Raw genomic sequence first — 22,735 nt, forward strand, 5'->3', positions numbered from 1 at the left:
TTTTGAGCCCATGCACTCCTACAAACTTAGATACCTTACATGGAAAGTACTTTTCCTAGTAGCCATCACGGCTGCTCGCAGGGTAAGTGAGTTACAGGCCCTTGTGACCTACTCACCCTCCATGACCCTGTGGTTCTTCGCACTCACCCTAAATTCCTTCATAAGGTGGTAACTGATTTCTATTTAAAACATTCCATAGTTTTGCCCACTTTCTTTCCAAGACCTCACACTCACCCAGGTGAGCAAGCTCTCCGCACCTTGGATTGTAAGCATGCCCTTGCGTTTTACTTAGACCACACTACAGCCCACAGGAAGTCCACCCAACCTTTTGTCTCCTTTGATAAGAACAAACTTGGGAATGTGGTGGGCAAGTAAACACTGTCAAACTGGTTGGCAGACTGCATTGCATTCTGTTACCAGCAAGCAGGCCATCCACTACAGGGACGAGTGAAGGCACACTCAGAGCAATGGCAACATCAGTAGCACACTACTGATATCTGCAGGGCTGCGACATGGAGCTCTCTCCACACTTTCGCAACTCACTACTGTGTAGACAAGGCTGGATGACAAGACTCTGTTAACGTTCCTGGATGGAATTAATGATAGCTTTATGGAGCAATTGGTTCAGGAACCGATGAGAGAGGGAGCAATTTTAGATCTAATTCTCAGTGGAGCACAGGATTTGGTGAGAGGGGTAACGGTGGTGGGGCCGTTTGGCAATAGTGATCATAATATGATCAAATTTGAATTAATGACTGGAAGAGTCATTAATCCACGGCTCTCGTGCTAAACTTTCAAAAGGGAAACTTTGATAAAATGAGAAAAATTGTTAGAAAAAAACTGAAAGGAGCAACTACAAAAGTAAAAAGTGTGCAAGAGGCATGGTCATTGTTAAAAAAATACCATTCTAGAAGCACAGTCCAGATGTATTCCACACATTAAGAAAGGTGGAAAGAAGGCAAAACGATTACTGGCATGGTTAAAAGGGGGAGGTGAAAGAAGCTATTTTAGCCAAAAGATCTTCATTCAAAAATTGGAAGAAGGATCCAACAGAAGAAAATAGGATAATGCATAAACGTTGGCAAATTAAATGTAAGACATTGATAAGACAGGCTAAGAGAGAATTTGAAAAGAAGTTGGCCGTAGAGGCAAAAACTCACAGTAAAAACTTTAAAAAATATATCCGAAGCAGAAAGCCTGTGAGGGAGTCAGTTGGACTGTTAGATGAACGAGGAGTTAAAGGGGCACTTAGAGAAGATAAGGCCATCGCAGAAAGATTAAATGATTTCTTTGCTTCAGTGTTTACTGAAGAGGATGTTGGGGAGGTACCCGTACTGGAGAAGGTTTTCATGGGTAATGATGTAGAGGGACTGAATCAAATCACGGTGAACCTAGAAGATGTGGTAGACCCGATTGACAAACTGAAGAGTAGTAAATCACCTGGACCGGATGGTATACACCCGAGTTCTGAAGGAACTAAAAAATGAAATTTCAGACCTATTAGTACAAATTTGCAACCTATCACTAAAATCATCCATTGTACCTGAAGACTGGAGGATAGCTAATGTAACCCCAATATTTAAAAAGGGCTCCAGGGGCGATCCGGGAAACTACAGACCGGTTAGCCTGACTTCAGTGCCAGGAAAAATAGTGGAAAATGTTCTAAACATCAAAATCGCAGAACATATAGAAAGACATGGTTTAATGGAACAAAGTCAGCATGGCTTTACCCAAGGCAAGTCTTGCCTCACAAATCTGCTTCACTTTTTTGAAGGGGTTAATAAACATGTGGATAAAGGTGAACTGGTAGATGTGGTATACTTGGATTTTCAGAAGGCATTTGACAAAGTTCCTCATGAGAGACTTCTAGGAAAAGTAAAAAGTCATGGGATAGGTGGCGATGTCCTTTCGTGGATTGCAAACTGGCTAAAACACAGGAAACAGAGAGTAGGATTAAATGGACAATTTTCTCAGGGGAAGGGAGTGGGCAGTGGAGTGCCTCAGGGATCTCTTTTGGGATCTTTACTTTTCAATATATTTATAAATGATCTGGAAAGAAATACGACAATTGAGATAATGAGATTTGCGGATGATACAAAATTGTTCAGAGTAGTTAAATCACAAGCAGATTGTGATAAATTGCAGGAAGACCTTGTGAGACTGGAAATTTGGGCATCAAAATGGCAGATGAAATTTAATATGGATAAGTGCTAGGTGATACATATAGGGAAAAAAGACCCATGCTTTTCCTAGCGTGTAGCAGATGGACTCAAAACAAGCGGGTATAGTGTGCTCGTGCTAGCAGTTGGAGACGGATCTGACGTCAGCACGGGTACATATACCCCCACCAGAAGTGTAGCAATTCAGTAATTTCCGTCTCCAAAGCAGTTTGGAGCTACCTCACGCTCGCTGAGCGTGTTTCCAAATTCTACACTACTAAATTCATAGAAGAAACCTACCTGAAGACGAGCCCCGCACTCCTGCGGTGATACCAGTCGGTCCCTCCCCCAGTTGAGTTTCCCGAGGCGATTTCCGTGGTCCCTCGGAGGTAAGGGCCTCGGTCCGGTGGCCGGCTCGCGGCAGGGACCTAGCCCCCGAGTGAGAAGGGCTCGGGCGCGGCTTAGAGGCAGCCTCGGTCCCGGCGTGGACTTGGCCCCCGAGCGAGACGAGTTCGGGCGCGGCCCAGAGGCAGCGGGTGCACTTCCTTGAGCGCGGCGCTGACGGTACTCACCCTCTCCCTCCAGCATCAGGCATGAGCCTCTGCTCGGCATGCAACCTCAGAGCCACACAGAGCGTGGAAGCAGACTCTCTATGTGCCCAATGTGAAGAGGCCCTGGGAGTTCCGGGTCAGGACCGGTCGCAGCCCAGTGTACTTGCCAGTTCCTTAGGGAACACCCCGGACCTAGCAGGCAGCAGTGAGCAGCCGGGGACCCCGAGGGACCTGGTACTCCTCAGACCAGATCCCTGCTTTGCTCTCCTGGGTGGAATTATTCAAGGGGATTCATGCCTTTGTCACAATGCAGGCTGCTCCCCGAGCGGGTCCATACGTACCGGATGATCTGGCCCCTGGACCCTCAAGGCCTAGGCACGGCCACGCACCACCCGGAACCCCCACTTATGGGGATTCAGATTGCCCTGAGGAAGATGACGAGTCCCCCGAGGAGGGAGAACTGCCCTCGGGGGTTGAACCATATCGGACCATGAGGCGCTTCTTTTTGAAAGGGGATCTCCCAGGCCTGATCTCTCAATGCCTGTCGGAGCTGGCTATTCCGGGCCACGATGCCCCAAAGGAACCTAGAATGAACCCCCTGTTAGAGGGCCTGCGCCAAACGTCTCACCATTTTCCCCTCCTGCAAGTAGCTCAGCAGTTAATTGATCTGGAATGGAATACGCCGGAGGCCTCATTCAAAGAGGGTCGGGCCTTGGCTGGCATGTACCCCTTAGACCCGGCAACCAAGGAAAAGCTGGCGTGCCCCCAGGTAGACGCCATAGTTAGCGCAATTGTGAAGCGCACCACCATTCCGGTGGAGGGGGGACGGCCCTTAAGGATGCACATGACCGGCGCATGGACACCATTCTGAAACAAGTCTTTGATGTGGCAGCCATGTCCCTACGAATTGCGACCTGCTGCACCGTGGTGACACGTTCCTGTTTATCACAGGCTAGGAACAACACCCCGGGAGAAGAAATGGAATCAGCTCTCTCGTTCCTCACTGATGCAGCCTCCGACTTAGTCCGTACAGCAGCCAAAGGAGTGTTATCCTCAGTGGCGGCCAGGAGACAGCTCTGGCTACGTAATTGGTCGGCCGACTCCTCCTCCAAGACACGCCTCACGAGAATGCCCTTTGAGGGATCCCTCCTGTTCAGCAGCGACCTTGAGAAACTGGCCAATAAATGGGGCGCCTCCCCATTACCCCATCTACCAGAAGGACCGGTCAAGGAGGACCCAGCGCCCCTTTCCTAGACCATCCAGAGGTAGAACCTCTCAGCGCTTCAACCCTTACAGGACTCGCTACCAAGCACCTCGTTCGCAGGCCAGGAACCAGTCCTTTCGGCCTAAGCACAACAAGAGGGGAACCGGCTCGGGTTCGGGTCCCGGCCGTACCCCACAATGACAATCAGCTGACCCATCCGGGGGTAGCAGCCATAGGGGGCAGGCTATCCCTCTTCTACCGAAGGTGGGTCGAGATTATCTTGGATCAGTGGGTCCTCGCCATCATCCGAGAAGGGTATTACCTGGATTTTCTTCTACTCCCGCCGGACAGGTTCGTGGAATCTCCTTGTTCGCCCATCAAGAGGACGGCCCTAGCGGTTACTTTGCGGAGGCTCCTGTCCCTAAAGGCCATAATCCCAGTGCCTGCAAGGGAGATGAATTCTGGGCATTATTCCATCTATTTCATCGTGCCCAAGAAGGAGGGCACTTTCCGGCCCGTTCTGGACCTCAAGTCCGTCAACCGATACCTACGGGTCCCCAGCTTTCGCATGGAAACTCTGAGGTCTGTCAAGAATTCAGTACAGCCAGAGGAGTTTCTCACATCCCTAGCTCTGTCGGAAGCCTACCTGCATATCCCAATCCATCGGGATCATCAGCGCTATTTACGCTTCAAGGTCCTGGACCAACATTTCCAGTTCCGAGCTTTACCCTTCGGGTTAGCCACCTCGCCGCGGACCTTTACCAAGGTCATAGTAGTAGTGGCAGCATCCCTCAGGAAGGAGGGAATCCTCGTCCATCCCTACCTGGACGATTGGCTGATCCGGGCGAAATCACCAGAGGAGAGCCACCAGGCAACCAACAGAGTTATAGCTCTTCTGGAAAGCCTAGGATGGGTTGTAAACTTGAACAAGAGTTCCCTACAGCCTTCTCAGTCGCTGGAATACCTAGGGGTTCAATTCGACACCCAGGAAGACAAGGTCAGCCTGACCTCCAAAAGGAAGTCGAAACTCCGGAATCATCTGCAGGCCCTGCTGAGCGCCAGCCGGCCCACAGCTCGGGATTACCTACAGGTCCTCGGCCTCATGGCATCCACTCTGGAGGTGATACCATGGGCGCGGGCTCATATGAGACCATTACAACGCGCCCTCCTGTCTCGGTGGAGCCCGCAATCACAGGACTATACCGTACACCTGCCTCTACCAACCACAGTGCGGAACCAGCTACGGTGGTGGTTGCAGCCCGGCCACATGAGCCGGGGGTCAAGAATGTCCTCCCCAACCTGGACCCTGCTCACGACAGATGTCAGCCTGAACGGATGGGGAGCACACTGCGAAGAACTCACCGCCCAAGGGGGGTGGAACATAAACCGACTAGAGGCACGGGCAGTCAGGCTAGCGTGCCTGCGATTTGCCCACAGACTTCGAAACAGAACGGTCAGAGTGATGTCGGACAACGCCACCACAGTGGCATACATCAACCGACAGGGCGGAACCAGAAGCCGACAGGTATCCCTAGAAATAGCCCCCCTGATGGCTTGGGCGGAAGCAAATCTCCAGGACATCTCCGCCGTCCACATCGCCGGGAAGGACAACACCACGGCAAACTTCCTCAGCAGAGAAAGCCTAAACCCGGGGGAATGGCAGCTGTCGCCCACAGCTTTCCAGATGATTGTGGATCAGTGGGGGACGCCGGGCATGGACCTACTAGCGAACAGGTCCAACGCTCAAGTACCCAGGTATTTCAGCTGCAGGCGGGATCCTCTATCCCAGGGGATCGATGCCCTGGTACAGCCATGGCCTCAGGGGATCCTGCTATATGCTTTTCCTCCATGGCCCCTGCTGGGCGCCATTATACACAAGATTCAGCGGCACAGAGGACTAGTTCTTCTAGTGGCCCCGGACTGGCCAAGAAGACCCTGGTACGCAGACATGAGAAGACTACTGGCAGGGAATCCTCTACCTCTGCCTCCATACAGGGACCTGCTGCTGCAAGGTCCCATCCTCCACAAGGATCCAGCTCAATTCTCTCTTTCGGTCTGGCCATTGAGAGGGCTAGATTGAAGAAAAGAGGATACTCGGAGCCGGTAATAGACACACTCCTCCGAGCACGCAAGTTCTCCACATCACTGACATATATCAGGATCTGGAGAGTTTTTGAAGCCTGGTGCGACTCTCGCAGCACCAATTCACATGCCGCTAAGATTCCTTTCATTTTGGACTTCCTACAAGATGGACTTCAGAAGGGTCTGTCCCTCAGCTCCATCAAGGTTCAGGTAGCAGCGCTGTCTTGCTACGGTCCTAGGAGTGACGGCAACCCCATTGCCAAACACCCAGATGTCTCATGTTTCCTGAAAGGAGTCAAACACATTCGTCCGCCACTGAAGTGGCCAGTGCCCCTGTGGAACCTCAACCTAGTGTTGGAATTTCTGGCGGGATCTGCCTTCAGACTCCTTTGAGGCCTGTCTCTCCGTTTGTTGACCTTGAAGATAGTATTCTTGCTGGCTGTATGTTCAGCACGCTGCATCTCAGAGCTACAAGCACTGTCCTGCCGTGATCCGTTTCTCAGAATCACTCCAGAGGCTATCCATCTTCGCACGGTTCCTTCCTTCTTATCCAAAGTAGTCTCACAATTTCACCTCAACCAAACCATATCCTTGCCAACCACGGAAGGTTTGAAGAAGTCAGAAGAAGGTCGAATACTGCGTCATCTCGACATCGGCAGAATACTGGCCAGATACTTGGAAATGTCAGAAGCAGTACGAAAGACGGACCATCTGTTTGTCCTTCACAGCGGGAAGAAGCAAGGAGAAGCGGCCTCACGGCCAACCATCACCCGTTGGATCAAAGAAGTTATCAAGGCGGCCTACGTAGAAGCGAGAAAACCACCACCTCTACAGGTCACGGCTCATTCTACCAGAGTGCAATCGGCCTCTTGGGCAGAAACTAGGATGCTGTCGCCTGCGGAGATATGTAAAGCGGCGACGTGGTCCTCCCTCCATACCTTCTCCAGATTCTACCGTATGGACGTTCAGGCCAGGGAGGACACAGCATTTGCAAGGGCAATCCTAAACGGACCTCGGGCAGCCTCCCGCCCAGTCCGGGAGTAGCTTTTGTACATCCCACTTGTTTTGAGTCCATCTGTTACACGCTAGGAAATGTTGAGATTACTTACCTGATAATCTCCTTTTCCTTAGTGTATGCAGATGGACTCAGCATCCCGCCCGGCTGCTGGTATACATGGGGATTCGCTGACTCACGGTAAGCCATGTTTGCTTATATAGGGCTTCCACCCTGCCGGGTGTCGACGCCTTCCGGTTGAGAACACTGGCGATCTCCAGCTACCATCAATTGGTCAGGGTAATCCTGTTCATTTAAATGATCGGTCAGTCACACATATATCCATAAAAGCTTTTGCAAGGAAGATTACTGAATTGCTACACTTCCTGTGGGGGTATATGTACCCGTGCTGATGTCAGATCAGTCTCCAACTGCTAGCGCGAGCACACTATACCCACTTGTTTTGAGTCCATCTGCATACACTAAGGAAAAGGAGATTATCAGGTAAGTAATCTCTACAATAGTTCCATATTAGGTGCTACAACCCAAGAAAGAGATCTAGGCGTCATAGTGGATAACACATTGAAATCGTTGGTTCAGTGTGCTGCAGCAGTCAAAAAAGCAAACAGAATGTTGGGAATTATTAGAAAGGGAATGGTGAATAAAACGGAAAATGTCATAATGCCTCTGTATCGCTTCATGGTGAGACCGCACCTTGAATACTGTGTACAATTCTGGTCGCCACATCTCCAAAAAGATATAATTGCGATGGAGAAGGTACAGAGAAGGGCTACCAAAATGATAAGGGGAATGGAACAGCTCCCCTATGAGGAAAGACTAAAGAGGTTAGGACTTTTCAGCTTGGAGAAGAGACGGCTGAGGGGAGATATGATAGAGGTGTTTAAAATCATGAGAGGTCGAGAACGGGTAAATGTGAATCGGTTATTTACTCTTTCGGATAATAGACTAGGGGGCACTCCATGAAGTTAGCATGTGGCACATTTAAAACTAATCGGAGAAAGTTCTTTTTTACTCAACACACAATTAAACTCTGGAATTTGTTGCCAGAGGATGTGGTTAGTGCAGTTAGTATAGCTGTGTTTAAAAAAGGATTGGATAAGTTCTTGGAGGAGAAGTCCATTACCTGCTATTAATTAAGTTGACTTGGAAAATAGCCACTGCTATTACTAGCAACGGTAACATGGAATAGACTTAGTTTTTGGGTATTTGCCAGGTTCTTATGGCCTGGATTGGCCACTGTTGGAAACAGGATGCTGGGCTTGATGGACCCTTGGTCTGACCCAGTATGGCATGTTCTTATGTCTTTGGCCAGTCTGTCCTAAGAAATTTGTTTCCAGTGTAGGAACCCAACTTGTCCTACCTTGACCCACTGTGAATTTCAGTCTGCCTTATCCTTGCCAACAGCACCCAAGTTGTTGTGCCTGTTGCACATGTTCGGTGCTGCTTGGCCTCATAGGTATGACTCAGCCTGTAGCTTCCTATTCACCCATATGTGAGGACTACCATCCTGCTTGTCCTGGGAGAAAGAGTTGCTTACCTGTAACAGGTGTTCTCCCAGGACAGCATGATGTTAGTCCTCACAAAACCCGCCCACCATCCCCGCGGAGTTAGGTTCGCTTACGTTTTATTATTTTATTTTTCGCTCGTACTTTTGCTACAAACGAGACTGAAGGGGGATCCCTGCTGGCTGCAGGGTTAGTGGCATGCTCAGTGTGCCAGTCAAAGTTCTAGAAACTTTGACAAAAGTGTTCCATGACAAGGCTCCATCTGATGATGTCACCCATATGTGAGGACTAACATCCTGCTGTCCTGGGAGAACACCTGTTACAGGTAAGCAACTCTGCCTTTTTTTTAAAGTTTTCCAATCAATAAAATATTTCAGAATAGCAGACACGTCAAATAACACCCAATAATTAAAACTAAGGCTAAAAAAATTCCCTTGCTCTCCGTACCTGGGAACTTTAGATTCCAGTCACCCTGAGTGTCATGGATTAGTCAAGGATAGGAGGTATGCACAGTCTTTCTCCTCTTTCTTATACATAACATATGTTCATTCTCACACAAACTCCCTTATTTATTTATTTAACATTTTTATATACCGGGATTCATGTAAAATATTACATATCATCTCGGTTTACATTATAACGGTAACAAGCATGTAAGAATGCGATTACATTGAACAGGGCATAGAACTTGGATCAAATAAAAGGGGGATAATGAAAAAGGGGGATATTCTCTCACACACATTTCTTTCTTTCTTTCTTTCTTTAGGGTTTTTATATATCGGCATTCATAATACAATCACATCATGCTGGTTTACAGTTAAACAGGGGGGTGAAAACAAAACTTAAAACTGGAACCTGTGAGAGGAAAGAATGCAGTTACAATGAACAAGGATGATCAAAACTGGGAAAAGAGAGAAAGAATGTAGGAATTTAACATAAGAGAGGAGAAATATTTACAATGAACTGTAATGGCTGACTATAGATATTGATGGGGTGAGATTTAGTTGGAGTCCGGAAATGCTTGTTTAAACAGCCAAGTTTTAAGTCTTTTTCTAAAAGTTGGAAGGCAAGGCTCTTGTTGGAGATCAGGCGGAATGGAATTCCATATTGATGGTCCAGCTGTTGAGAAGGCCCGATCTCTCAGAGTTAGATTCTGAGTGGTTTTGGTATTAGGAACCTGTAGTGTTCCTCCATATTCTTCTCTAGTGGGTCTTGAGGAAGTATGTTGTCTGATCGGGAATTGTAGGTCTAGTGGAGCATGGTGATGGATGGCTTTATATATAATGGTAATGGACTTGTAGATGATTCTGAAGTGAATTGGCAGCCAGTGTAGGTTTTTTAGGATTGGGACTATGTGGTCTCTTCTCCTAGTGTTTGTCAGTATTCTGGCTGCCGCGTTTTGTACCATCTGAAGCGGTTTAGTGTAAGAAGATGGGAGACCTAGTAAGATGGAATTACAGTAATCTATCTTTGAGAAAATAATTGCTTGTAGAATCGTTCTGAAATCTTGAGAGTGAAAGAGAGGTTTTATCCATTTCAGCACTTGGAGTTTATGGAAACAATCCTTGGTCGTTCGATTGATAAATGATTTTAAATTCAGCCGGTTGTCGATTATAACTCCTAAGTCTCTCACTTGGGTGGTGTGTAGGTTGGCTGGTGGAGTTGAAGGGGTATTTTCTGGTGAGATGAGCAGGAGTTCTGTCTTGGATGCATTTAGTATCAGGTTATTTGTTTGATATACCGTCAATCTGTAAAACAATCTAGACGGTGTACAATTAAAAATACAAGGACTTAAAAAAGGTAGAATAAAATTTGTCAAAAAAGAAACAGACACTTAAAATTCCGAAATAAAAATAAAATGTTACATAAGATGTGAATTAAAAGTAATCTAAAGTTAAAAGTATCTTAAAAAAAAAAAAAACCAAAGTAAATTTTTTAATTTTTGTTTTATATACATGCTGACTGGCTTACAAACTCTGGCTCACACACATGCTCAATGGCTCACTCGTTCTCTCTCATTCACACACATGCTAATTGGCTCACACACTCTTGCTCATACATATGCTGTGGAAACTACAGCAAGCCTGACAACTATACAGTGCAACAATGGAATAACAGAAACAGCATCATTCCTCATAAAAAACATTAAGCAATAAAGTCAAGAGATATAAAACATCATTCAAATTTAAAACCATACTAATAAAAAGAATAAATGTTAAGCAGGCAACAGACAATAAACACCCAGTAATTAAAATAACTCACAATTTTGTTTTAATAGTTCCAAAACACCAAATATTTCAAACAGAAGATATGAAATAACACCCCCAAATTTAAAATAGGATTTATTTATTTATTTTTCTATACCAACATTCGATTTGACATATCACATCGGTTTACATATAACAAGATGTCTAAGGCTAGCCTTATAATGACATGATAAAATATAACAGCTTAATTGAGTAACTAGCTAAGTACATATAACTGTTTTACAAGATAGTATTACAATATAATATGCTAACCAGCATAACCTTTTACGGAATATGTTCAGAGTTAAATTAACTATGTACAGTGGCAAGAGGGGAGCTGGTGGGGCCAGGGGGCGGGGTGGTGGGGATTGTTATTTGGTGGGAGGGGGGGCTGTGGCGGGATTATTTATCTAGTGTGAATGCTTTCTGGAAGAGCCAGGTTTTGAGGTTCTTTCGGAAGGTGGGTGTAGAGGGGTCAGTTCTGAGAGTGGGTGGAAGGTTGTCCAGAGGTGAGGGCCTGCTACGGATGCAGCGCGTTCTCTTGTAGAGACTCGAGGTACTTCCTTGGCAGGGGGAATGGGGAGTAGGCCTGTGTTGGTTGAGCGTATATTTCTAGTGGGGTTGCGAGGGATCAGAGGAACCTTGTAACCAGCTGGCTTTGTCATTATGGATTGCTTTATGTATGAGCATGAGTGTTTTGTATTGATCTGAATGGGACGGGCAGCCAGTGCAGTTGTTTGTGCGGGCATGATGTGATCTGTTTTTTTTTTTGTTCGTTAGTGACCGTGCGGCAGCATTTTGTAGAAGCTGGAGGGGCTTGAGGGTGGATGTGGGAAGGCCAGTTAGGAGGGCGTTGCAATAGTCTATCTTGGCGAAAAGGATAGATTGTAGTACCGTCCGGTAGTCTGGGGGATGAAGTAGAGGTTGGAGTTTCTTCAGGATTTGGAGTTTGTAGAATCCTTCTTTTATCGGTGTCTTGATATGATATTTGAAGTTCAGTTCCTGGTCCAGGGTGACTCCGAGGTCTCTAACCGTTGAGAGCATGTTGTAATTGGATAGAGTTGTGGGGTCAGAGATGGGTGTTGAGGTTTTTCTGGAGAGGTGAAGAATTTCCGTCTTACTCTGGTTGAGCGTTAGTGCCATTTCAGAGAGGATGGAGGTTATGTCTGTCCGGTATGATTCCCATCGGTTTAGGGTATTGCTGATGTTGTCTCTGGGGAGCAGGATCTGTACGTCATCGGCGTAAAGAAAGTAGGTGAGCCCTGTTTTGTCTAAGTATTTGCATAGTGGCAGCATATAGACGTTGAAGAGGGTAGGGGATAGGGATGAGCCATGTGGGACTCCCTGTGAGAGGGGGATTCTTTCTGATGTTGTATTTCCTTGGGCTACTTTAAAAGATCTGTTGGTGAGAAATGATTGAAACCATTGGAGAATGGTGCCACTAATGCCTATTTCTCTTAGTCTGTGAATTAGGATCTTATGGTTGACGGTGTCAAATGCGGCGGAGATGTCCAGTAGGATTAGGAGGAAGGAAGTGCCTTTGTCAAACCCTCATAGTATAGTGTCTGTGAGGGTGAGTAGTAGTGATTCGGTGCTGTGAAATATTTTGAAGCCGTGTTGAGCGGGAGCCAGTATGTTGCGATTTTCCAGGAATTCTGAGAGTTGGTGGTTGACTGTCTTCTCGATGAGGATTAAAAATCTCATGTTCTCCATTCCTAGGATCTTTGGATTTCCAGTTACCTACAGATTGTAATGGATTGGGGGAGATGGATCTCATAATCTTTATTCTTTCTCTGCCCCCTAACACACACACATGCTGTCACAGACACAGGCTCTCGTTCACTCACATATATGCTGTCACATACACAGGCTGTCTCACTCCCACACACACACACACACACACACTTTCTCTTTTGCTCTCACATACAAACAGGCAGGCTCTCATGTTCTGTCATATATACGCAGTCTTTCACATCTACACAGGATATGTTGCTCTTTCATACACATGCAGGCTCTCTCGCATATACAAGTAGGTTCTGAAACACACATGCAGGCTTGTCTCATACATTCAAGCAGGTGCTCTCTCATATAGATATCCAGGTTCGCACTCTCTCATATGCACAAGCTTACACACAGAGTTTCCAGGCCTCCCCCTTTCTTCTGGCCTTGTTTTTGGCTGCTGTGGGATGACAGCACTAGTCCTCAATCCTGGAAGGGAGGTGGAATATTGGCCACTGCCTGCAGCTGCTCCTGCAAGATAGGGGGTGGCAGGAAGAGGGCCTCACCCGCGCAGGCCTCTCTTCAGGCCTCTGCAGGATGGGCTCTTACGTGGCTGTGCAGGCCTGTCTTCAAGCTGCATCAGGATGGGGTTTTACATAGCTGCGCAGGCCTCTTCGAGCCGTGGCTGGATGTGCTTGCTGCGACCGCGCAGGTTTCTCTTTGGGCTGTGGCCCCTCCGACCCTTTCTTCTGGCTAGGAAGCTTAAAAAACAACCACACGTGAATGGAGCGACTGGCCCACTGGTGGATGCCCAATCCCTTGATAGGCCAATCCGCCCCTGCTGTGCTTCCTTTCTCTCTTTCAGTTCTACCACCAGCTGTCTTTCTTGCTCCTCTTACGCTAGTGATGGCAGCCTCAGACTCTCCTGCGCAGCACCGATAATACCATACGTCTCGATTTTACTTCTCCAGACCACAACATGGCAGCTGACAAGGGAACCAAGGATCTCCCATTTGAGGTTAACCCTTTGTGTGACAGGGCCATAGTTCAGACTCCCTTCTCCTGTGTTCTGGTGGTCTGGGTGTATCCTCTGACAAACGTCCAAGAACCCCAGTGCTACACCTCCCCCCAGCTGAGAACCACTGTTTTATTTCTTGTTCTTTTTGCTACAGGTTCTCCCCCATGTATAGGGCTCCATGTCCATGCAGCATTTATTGCTGTAAGGAATGAAACAAATAATAGTTACCTTTTATTTCTATCTGTTGATGTATTGAAAGAATACGTTTTGGAGATACTGAAATCCCCCCCCCCCCCCCCAAGGCAATACCACCCATTACTGAGGTTTATTTGCCTTCTTCAAAACATGTAGAGAATGGGGATGAGGGAGAGAGGGGACAAAGGACTTTTAATATCGACTGATCATTTAGAACTCTCTGCTTCTCATTCAGGAGAAGATAATGACATCTTTACCCTATTGGTAGCATTTGACCTTGAGTCTGATAGAGATTAGATTCTTTCTTTTGAGAGGGGGGAACAAAGATGCTTTATTTCATTGTCAAAAATGTAGAATATTTCCAGATCTTTCCAGAGTTACTCAGACACTCAAGGCTTTTCTGGGTCTGCAACAGCAAACTCTTCTAGCTGATGTAGTTTTTCTCAGTTTCCATCTAAATGTATTATAAAGTATCAGGGAGTATGATTTATATTCTTTAAACCATCTCAACCGGAGAACTTTCTGAAGGAACATCCATCAGTCTGATTAGTTTAAATGTTTAAAAGGGGGATAGGTTTAATGCCTTGAAACCTGGGAGAAAATATGGATGTTTTGCTGGCAGCTGTATTGCTTTGATTTAGTTTTTTCCTGTTATTTCCTTAAATAATTTTTGAATTAGATTCTCCCTCCATTATTCACTTTTGTGGACTTGACAGTGGCGACTGTCTTCTTAATTCTGTAATTTATTTATTTATTTGAGTCGTTCCATGCGAGAATCACTTTTAATTTTTCTTTACTTACACTGCTCTTTACCCTTTTTTGCCACACTTTTTTCAAATGCCGGAATAGTTTGGGAAATTATTATAAATAGAAAATAATTAAAACAAAACTCTTACTAGTCTGCTCTCTGAATAATACTAAATAATGTGCAACTTGCTTACGGAGGGCACGTTAATGTAGAGAAATGAAGCTTAAGGATTAATTGTAGGTGATACTTTTCTATTGGACCAGCCTTATCTATTTGTGACTGACTTTCAAAGTTATACTCCTTCATGCGCTAAGAATAATGAGATGGGCACTCTATACACATACGTACACTGTGTTGAGATGGATATCCGAAGCAGTTAAGAACAATCTAGAGATGGAGAGGAAGAATACACTTTAGGAGGTCATGGTGATTAGTGGAAAGGTCACTTATGGCCAAGCAGAGCTCAGACATCCGCATGTCACTCTCTTTGAGAACAGAAGCCAGCCAAAGACACAGGGGGTGCTACAAAAAGAGCTCCAGGAGCTTTAAGAAAGGAATTGAGAGAGAGAGAGAGAACTGGAGGCTGCTGGGAGTTGCAGTCCCAGAGAGTAAGAAGCTGCTGGGAGTTTTTATTCCAGGAAGTCTTATTCTACAGTCAATCAGGAGGAAGCTATTGATCTCAAAGGAATGTGATACCATTTGGGAAATACAGATGAGACTAATTAAGAGAAAGCAGAGTTTTTCTTGAGTTAGCAGATTGCCAAGGAAGTAGAGTCTGCCAAGGGGGCACAGGGCTACCAGGGAAGTAGAGGCCAGTCAGAGGTCACTGTAGTAGGCTGAGAACTGTCACCCCAGGTGGGGAAAATCCCAATAAGGAGAGTGACATGACAAACAATATCAGAGAAGATTGTTTGTTTGTGGCACAGAGTTATGCCAACCTGTGTTTAAATGCTTGCTTTATATACCTGAAGTGTCCCTCTGCTTTAAGGGCATGGTACTGTGATCTGTGAAGGAACAGATAGATGTTAAAAGGAAACTAAAGGAACAGTTTGCTTAGGTGATTGGCCAGGCTGTTTTGGACAATCCTGTAGGTGTCTGGGGCTGGCCACAGGCTGTGTTTCATGACACATACTGTACACATACACTCCAACTATACACACAGAAGGCAATTTTCAACATCTTTTATGCAGGTAAATGCAAGTTTATTTGTATAAAAATGCTTTTGAAAACCAACTGCACAAGGCACAGGGAGGGTAATGCTCTGAAGGAGTTCATGGTGAGTGACAGGAGGGTTCGTTCCCCAAAAAAGGATGGAACAAAGGGAGACTAAAAGGTGTTTACATGAGGCAATGGGAGGAGATCTCTAGGAGTTTTGAAGATGTGTGTGGGGTTTGTGTTGTGCTGGGAGCTAGGGCGGTCAGCAAGGAGCTATGGCCTAATCTGAGGTTCTAGCTGAATTTGTAGAAGAGAAGGATCTCTTCTGCAAGTGGTAAAGATTAAGCTAGGACCTTCTAACCACCAGAAGCAAAGGGGAAGATTTGTCTTGGGTCAGCCAGTCAGTCTGTGAGTATAGCAGAAAGCCTGTGAGATAAAGTATAGTGCTTCAGTGAATTGAGAATACTTAAGATGAATAAGAACTTTGTCCACATTAATTTTTATTTATTTAGTTAGTTATTTAAATTTGATTACATGGTCAACCTTAGAGCCCAGAGTGAATTGTAAAAATATAAATCCATTAATAGGCAGTACATATATGCCACACAGATTTTAATTTACATTCAAAAAAACTTCCCCCCCCTAAAAAATATCCACCCTCCACATCCTATCCCTTACTTCCCCATCCCCTATACACCTCACCTCCCATCCACCTCCACCATCTAACTTCCAATCTAAATTACATTTTTTTAAAATCCAAGTAGTTATGGTTACCACTTCCTTAAAAGAGCATAGATTTACTCAATTTGTCAATCTCCAAAAACTTCTCCACTTTCAAAAGGACAAATAATCCTGCTCAGATCCAATGCCATCAAGTTCCACAACCAAGGCCCAAAATAACTAAATGCCTGCTGCAGAAGAACAGAATGTGATGGAACCCTTGACAAATCCTGCATTTCCAGTTCTACAAAGAGACTCCATGTCCATCAAAATACCCCTAATAATAGGGGCAGAGAATACAAGACCCCAGCCCCCCGGGAGTAACAGCATGCACTGGAGGCATAAAGGTGACATGAACAGCAGAAAGTGGTCATGGGAGAACTCCTGCTGCTACTGCTGAGATGGGAGAAATGAAAGACCTGGAGGCCAGTAGTAATGTAGCCCTTAGGAAAAAAAATTTAAAATGAATGTTTGGGCCAGTTTGAGTGTTGAGATGGCCAGTACAAGTCCCAATCACCTATGCCAGGGTAATTAGGAAAGTTTTTGTGACCCAGAAAAGCCCCTGTGCTGGTATGCCAGTCTTGTAGGAATCCAGTCCAGGTTTTGCCTGCAGCTCACTAAATACCTCTTGTAGCAAACCCAAAAAACATGAGAGCTAGCCTTGTGGCTTTTGCAAGTGAGTTGCCCAGTGTAGGGACACTAAAGAGTGAGGTGACCAGCCCCTGAGGACCTTAGTATGGTCAGCACAGCTACTTAAAAAAAATTATATATATTAAATAGAGATGGCTGGCACCTGTGCCTTGTCACTAAAAAGACTAAGAGTGGCAGTGCCAAGGGAGGTAAGAGGTTTTAAAAGTAGCATTACTTCAGGTGACATCAGTGGAGCAAGGATCTACTCTCTAAGAAAAGTGTTTACAGATGGAAACTGGCAGCAGAAGGCTGGAGTTTTTTTTGGAGAAGGCAGAAGTGCTGATTACCAGCTGTGACAGACTCCAAAGTGAACTTGGTGGAGCCATCTTGCACCAGAGGGGAACAGCCACAGGAACTAGTAACCGTTGTGTTACCTTGTACCTGAGGAGTTTGGAAAAAGGAACTCATGTGCTCTGGTTAAAGGTAAAAAAGAGGACAGAGTAGTTAACAGTAATAGAGCTGAACAGGAACACGGTCTAATTGAACCTGCTTTAGTTAGAGGAGACCAGGAATATTGAGAGAGTGAATGCTGTTCCCCCAACAAATTCAAGACAGGGAATTTTTGATTATCTGTTGTTTTCTTTAGCTAGATCATCAGTTTTCACCAAGCTGTTGGACACCCTCACTAGGGAACTGTTCGCTGCGGGAAAATACTCAGTGTTAAGGAGGCAGTCTCTGTTATTGATTTGTTATAGCATGAGAGTAGGTACCCTCTGGAGGCAGACACAGATGGAGGAAGTCTGACACCAGAAACATCAGGACTCATCACATTGGGTACATCAGAAACCGTCACCTCAGAGATTGCACAACAACAGACAATGCTTGGACCAAGACCCAGAGATTCCAGATAAGTGTGTATACATATCTGCAAGACACACCCCAGGTCTGGCCAGTCTAGCAGTGTAATACAATTATTGAGCTCAATAGGAAAGCAACACAAAAGGTCAGACAATACTGAAAAGAAGCACACGTAGAGAAGAAAAGATAAGGATATTTGCTAAAAAGGGACTCTCTATTTTGAAGAGCCTGGAAGAGAAAAAAATACAAAGACTCAATTTCTTAGAGTGAACAGGTTTAAAAATTATTAAATAAAAGTTACCTGGTCTGCTGCAGGCAGAGACAGCATGCTGCTCTTTTGTTTGGGGACTGTCTCTCTTCCTAATATCCGCTGTTTAAAGCAGAGAGAAGGACTGCTGCTGTTGCCCATGACTGCGAGAGATCAATCAAAGATGCTGGTTTAGTTTCATGTTAGCAGCCCAGCAATGATGATGTCATAGCCTGGACTCTTAAAGGGGCTAGGTTATAGCAGCACTGCATGGACAAGCTCAAAAGTAAAATAATCAAAATCAAAGTAAAATAAAGCTAAGACAGATTAAAATATAGGCAAGGGGGGAAGGGCCAGCAGTAGAGGGCACATACCAAGCTCCTGCAGCCATGACAAGCTACCCCAGCCCTCCTTCCTGGGAGTGATAGAGGCACATCAGAGCACAGAGGATAGCAGGGACAGCAGCAAGGGATGCTGGGATAGCCTCTGCTGCTTGGCTGTATGAGAGAGGGTCCAAGAGAGAACAATGAATCCCAGTAAGGAAGTCCATGTAGCCCCCAGGAAAAATAGTTTAAAAATTAATGTTTGGACCAGACTGAGAGTTGGGTGACCTGCGCTAGCCCCCATCATTTGTGCAGACCTGGTTTGGTATGTTAATGTGGCCAAGGAAAGCTCCTGTGCTAGAACTCCAGTCTAAGCAAGAACCCAGTTCAGGATTTCACTGTGACTTCCTTGCTGAGATTCAGGCTTGGCAGATTGCCAAGTAATCAGAAATTCCACAAGGTGTTCTCCAAGTGAGAAAATGCAGTGAAGAGGTCAGTGGGAAGGCTGCCCTATATTATTGCAGTGCTTCAGTTTAATTAAGGTTACTGAAAGTTATTTCAATGATTTAGACTGTGCCAAAAATTATCAATCCTGCTGACTATAGTAAGCAGGGGAAAAGGGAAAGTTTTTGTAATTGTAAATGTTACCCCTGAGGACCCCTGGATATTATTTTCTCTGGCAATTATCAGCAGAGGATGGGTATCCCAAGTCAGAAAAATGGGTCTGGCAATACATGCTTTGGCCAGAAGCAAGGTAATACACACTGAGGGTAAACTATACAATAGGTTCTCTCTACCTATATAGTCCTACCTATATAGTCACATCCACATGCCAGAAGAAAGGCATCAGCTGAGAAAGAAAGAAGCAGGCTGGAGAAAGAAATCCACAGCTGAAAAAGAAAGTAGCAGAGAGAAAGAAAAACAGAAAAGGGGGAAAGAAAGCAAAGAAGGAAAAACTGGTACAGGACAGAGGCAAAAGCATTGTTCCTGCCATTCCACATGACCTGCTCTGGTGCCAAAAAAAAGAAGATACTACAAAACAATAAATATATTTAGTTTATTGCTTATGCTGAGTACAGAAGATAAAAATCAAGAGTTAGTTAATGGTAACTGACCAGCTGAAGATGCGTGTTTATTCAAATTCAGCTTATTAAGACAGGACTGTATACTCTTTATTGTTGAAGAATTTGAAAGTGAACATTTATTTGATACCATCTGTTCTGTTGAGAGATATAAAGCTTATCTGTGTCAGTGGTGAAGGCTGCAGCAACCTCAGAGACTTAAACTTTACTCATGACAACAGTAGAATTCGATAATTCTTAGCAAAGGAAATTCAGGTTAACTGGAGAACCAGCAAAGCTATCCTGTTTCACAGTTGTTATGCCAGGGAAGGAATCTGCTGCAGTCACAAACAGTGTGAATGCTACAGTCAGTACAACTGCTGTAAATGACACTAACCATCTTTTTATTCACTCCATACACAGAGAATAGGGGAAAAAAATTGCTTATCCTTTTTTTCCCTGTAGCTAGAAATACAGTACCAATAAGTCTTCAGGACCAGACTGAGTTAACACTGCTCTTAAGTACACCTCTGGAAGATTGTTGTGGAGAGTGTAGTGAGTTCCTCCCCATTTTATTTAATTAAAGCATAGGTAACACATTGAAGAAAGACGAAAAAGATCTACAAATCACAGATCCAGCAGCCATATTGATTGCAGGACCCGGAGAGAACCAAAATAGGATCAAGATACAGGAACCAGCTCCAAAGAAACCAAACTACAGACTTTGAGCTAAGTAAATTTACAGCACAGCCTACAGTCTAGCTAGACCAACTCACAGGAAAGACTGGTTCAAACAAGAGGGTACACTTACACAGACAAAGAAAGAGACAGCTATAAGAAAACTCTGAATAGACAAGGTTTGATAAAGGAAAATACGATTAACAAGACACAGCTACAAAAGGTTCAAAATAAAAGACTTACCTCTTTGTTACCAGAGATGTGCTTCGTTTTTTACTACCGGGTCGTTTTTGAGTCGGACGCTTCGGGGTAAAGTTCGGTTTTCCTCTGTTAGTTTTTTTGACAAATGAATAAAAAACTGAGAGAGAAAAACGAAACCGGCTCAAAAAACGACGCGGGAAAACGAAGCTAAAAAAACCCCCACCCCAAGCATTAAAACTTACTATAAAACATTAAATACAACCCCCCCCATCCTGATCCCTCCCCAAGACTTACCAACATCCCTGGTGGTCCAGCGGGGTCCCGCGAGCGATTTGTCCCTCCGTGCCCTGCGTGCTTGCCTCGCTCAGAATGGCACCGATAGCCTCTGAATTACTATGTCACAGGGGCAACGGCGCCATTGGTCAGCCCCGTCACATGGTAGAAGCACAAAATGTGCCGATGGCCATGTGATAGGGGCTGACCAATGGCGCCGGTAGCCCCTGTGACATAGTATGGGCAAGCTGACTGACGAGATCGCTCCCGGACCTCTGCTGGACCCCCAGGGACTTTTGGCAAGTCTTGGGGGGGGGGGGGGGCTAACGGCGCCATTGGTCAGCCCCTGTCACATGGTAGGAGCAACTGACCAATGGCGCTGATAGCCCCTGTGACATAGTATGGGCAAAGGCTATCGGTGCCATTTTGGTTACTGGCAGCTGATGGCCTGAGGGCAGGAGATCGCTCCGGGACCCCCGCTGGACCCCCAGGGACTTTTGGCCAGCTTGGGGGGGCCTCCTGACCCCCCCCAAGACTTGCCAAAAGTCCCTGGGGGTCCAGTGGGGGACCGGGAGCGATCTCATCGTCGGCTGCCAGTAATCAAAATGGCGCCGATAGCCTTTGCCCATACTATGTCACGGGGCTACCAGCGCCATTGGTCAGCCCCTGTCACATGGTAGGAGCACAAGATGGTGCCGATGGCCATGTGACAGGGGCTGACCAATGGCACCGGTAGCCCCTGTGACATAGTAATTCAGAGGCTATTGGCGCCATTCTGAGCGAGGCAGGCACGCCGGGCTCGGAGGGAAAAATTGCTCGCGGGACCCCGCTGGACCACCAGGGATGTTAGTAAGTCTTGGGGAGGGATCAGGATGGTGGGGGGCGGGGGGGGGGGGTTGTATTAGAAACATAGAAACATAGAAATGACGGCAGAAGAAGACCAAACGGCCCATCCAGTCTGCCCAGCAAGCTTCACACACTTTTTTCTCTCATACTTATCTGTTTCTCTTAGCTCTTGGTTCTATTTCCCTTCCACCCCCACCATTAATGTAGAAAGCAGTGATGGAGCTGCATCCAAGTGAAATATCTAGCTTGATTAGTTAGGGGTAGTAGGGGTAGTAACCGCCGCAATAAGCAAGCTACACCCATGCTTATTTGTTTTACTCAGACTATGTTATACAGCCCTTATTGGTTGTTTTTCTTCTCCCCTGCCGTTGAAGCAGGGAGCTATGCTGGAAATGCTTGAAGTATCAGTTTATTCTTCTCCCATGCTGTTGAAGCAGAGAGCCATGCTGGATATGCATCGAAAGTGAAGTATCAGGCACATTTGGTTTGGGGTAGTAACCGCCGTAACAAGCCAGCTACTCCCCGCTTTGTGAGTGTGAACCCTTTTTTCTTCTCCCCTGCCGTTGAAGCAGAGAGCTCTGCTGGATGTGTGTAGTATCAGTTTTTTCTTCTCCCCTGCCGTTGAAGCAGAGAACTATGCTGTATATGCATAGAAATTGAAGTAACAGGCTTATTTGGTTTGGGGTAGTAACCGCCGTAACAAGCCAGCTACTCCCCCCCTTGTGAGTGCAGATCCTTTATTCCACATTTCCTCTTGCTGTTGAAGCTAGAACGATGTTGGAGTCACAGTAAGCATGTGTACGTTTATTGAATAAGGGTATTGTCTCCAGGCAGTAGCCATCATTCTGGCGAGTCACCCACTCTTCATTGGTGGCCTCTTGACTTTATGGATCCACAGTGTTTATCCCACGCCCCTTTGAAGTCCTTCACAGTTCTGGTCTTCACCACATCCTCCGGAAGGGCATTCCAGGCATCCACCACCCTCTCCGTGAAGAAATACTTCCTAACATTGGTTCTGAATCTTCCTCCCTGGAGCTTCAAATCGTGACCCCTGGTTCTGCTGATTTTTTTCCTACGGAAAAGGTTTAACGTTGTCTTTGGATCATTAAAACCTTTCAAGTATCTGAAAGTCTGTATCATATCGCCTCTGCTCCTCCTTTCCTCCAAGGAGTACATATTTAGATTCTTCAATCTCTCCTCGTACGTCATCCGATGAAGATCCTCCACCTTCCTGGTCGCCCTTCTCTGTACCGCTTCCATCTTGTCTTTGTCTTTTTGTAGATACGGTCTCCAGAACTGAA

The sequence above is a fragment of the Rhinatrema bivittatum genome, chromosome 3 (assembly GCF_901001135.1).
Source record: "Rhinatrema bivittatum chromosome 3, aRhiBiv1.1, whole genome shotgun sequence".
NCBI classification, from domain to species: Eukaryota; Metazoa; Chordata; class Amphibia; order Gymnophiona; family Rhinatrematidae; genus Rhinatrema; species Rhinatrema bivittatum.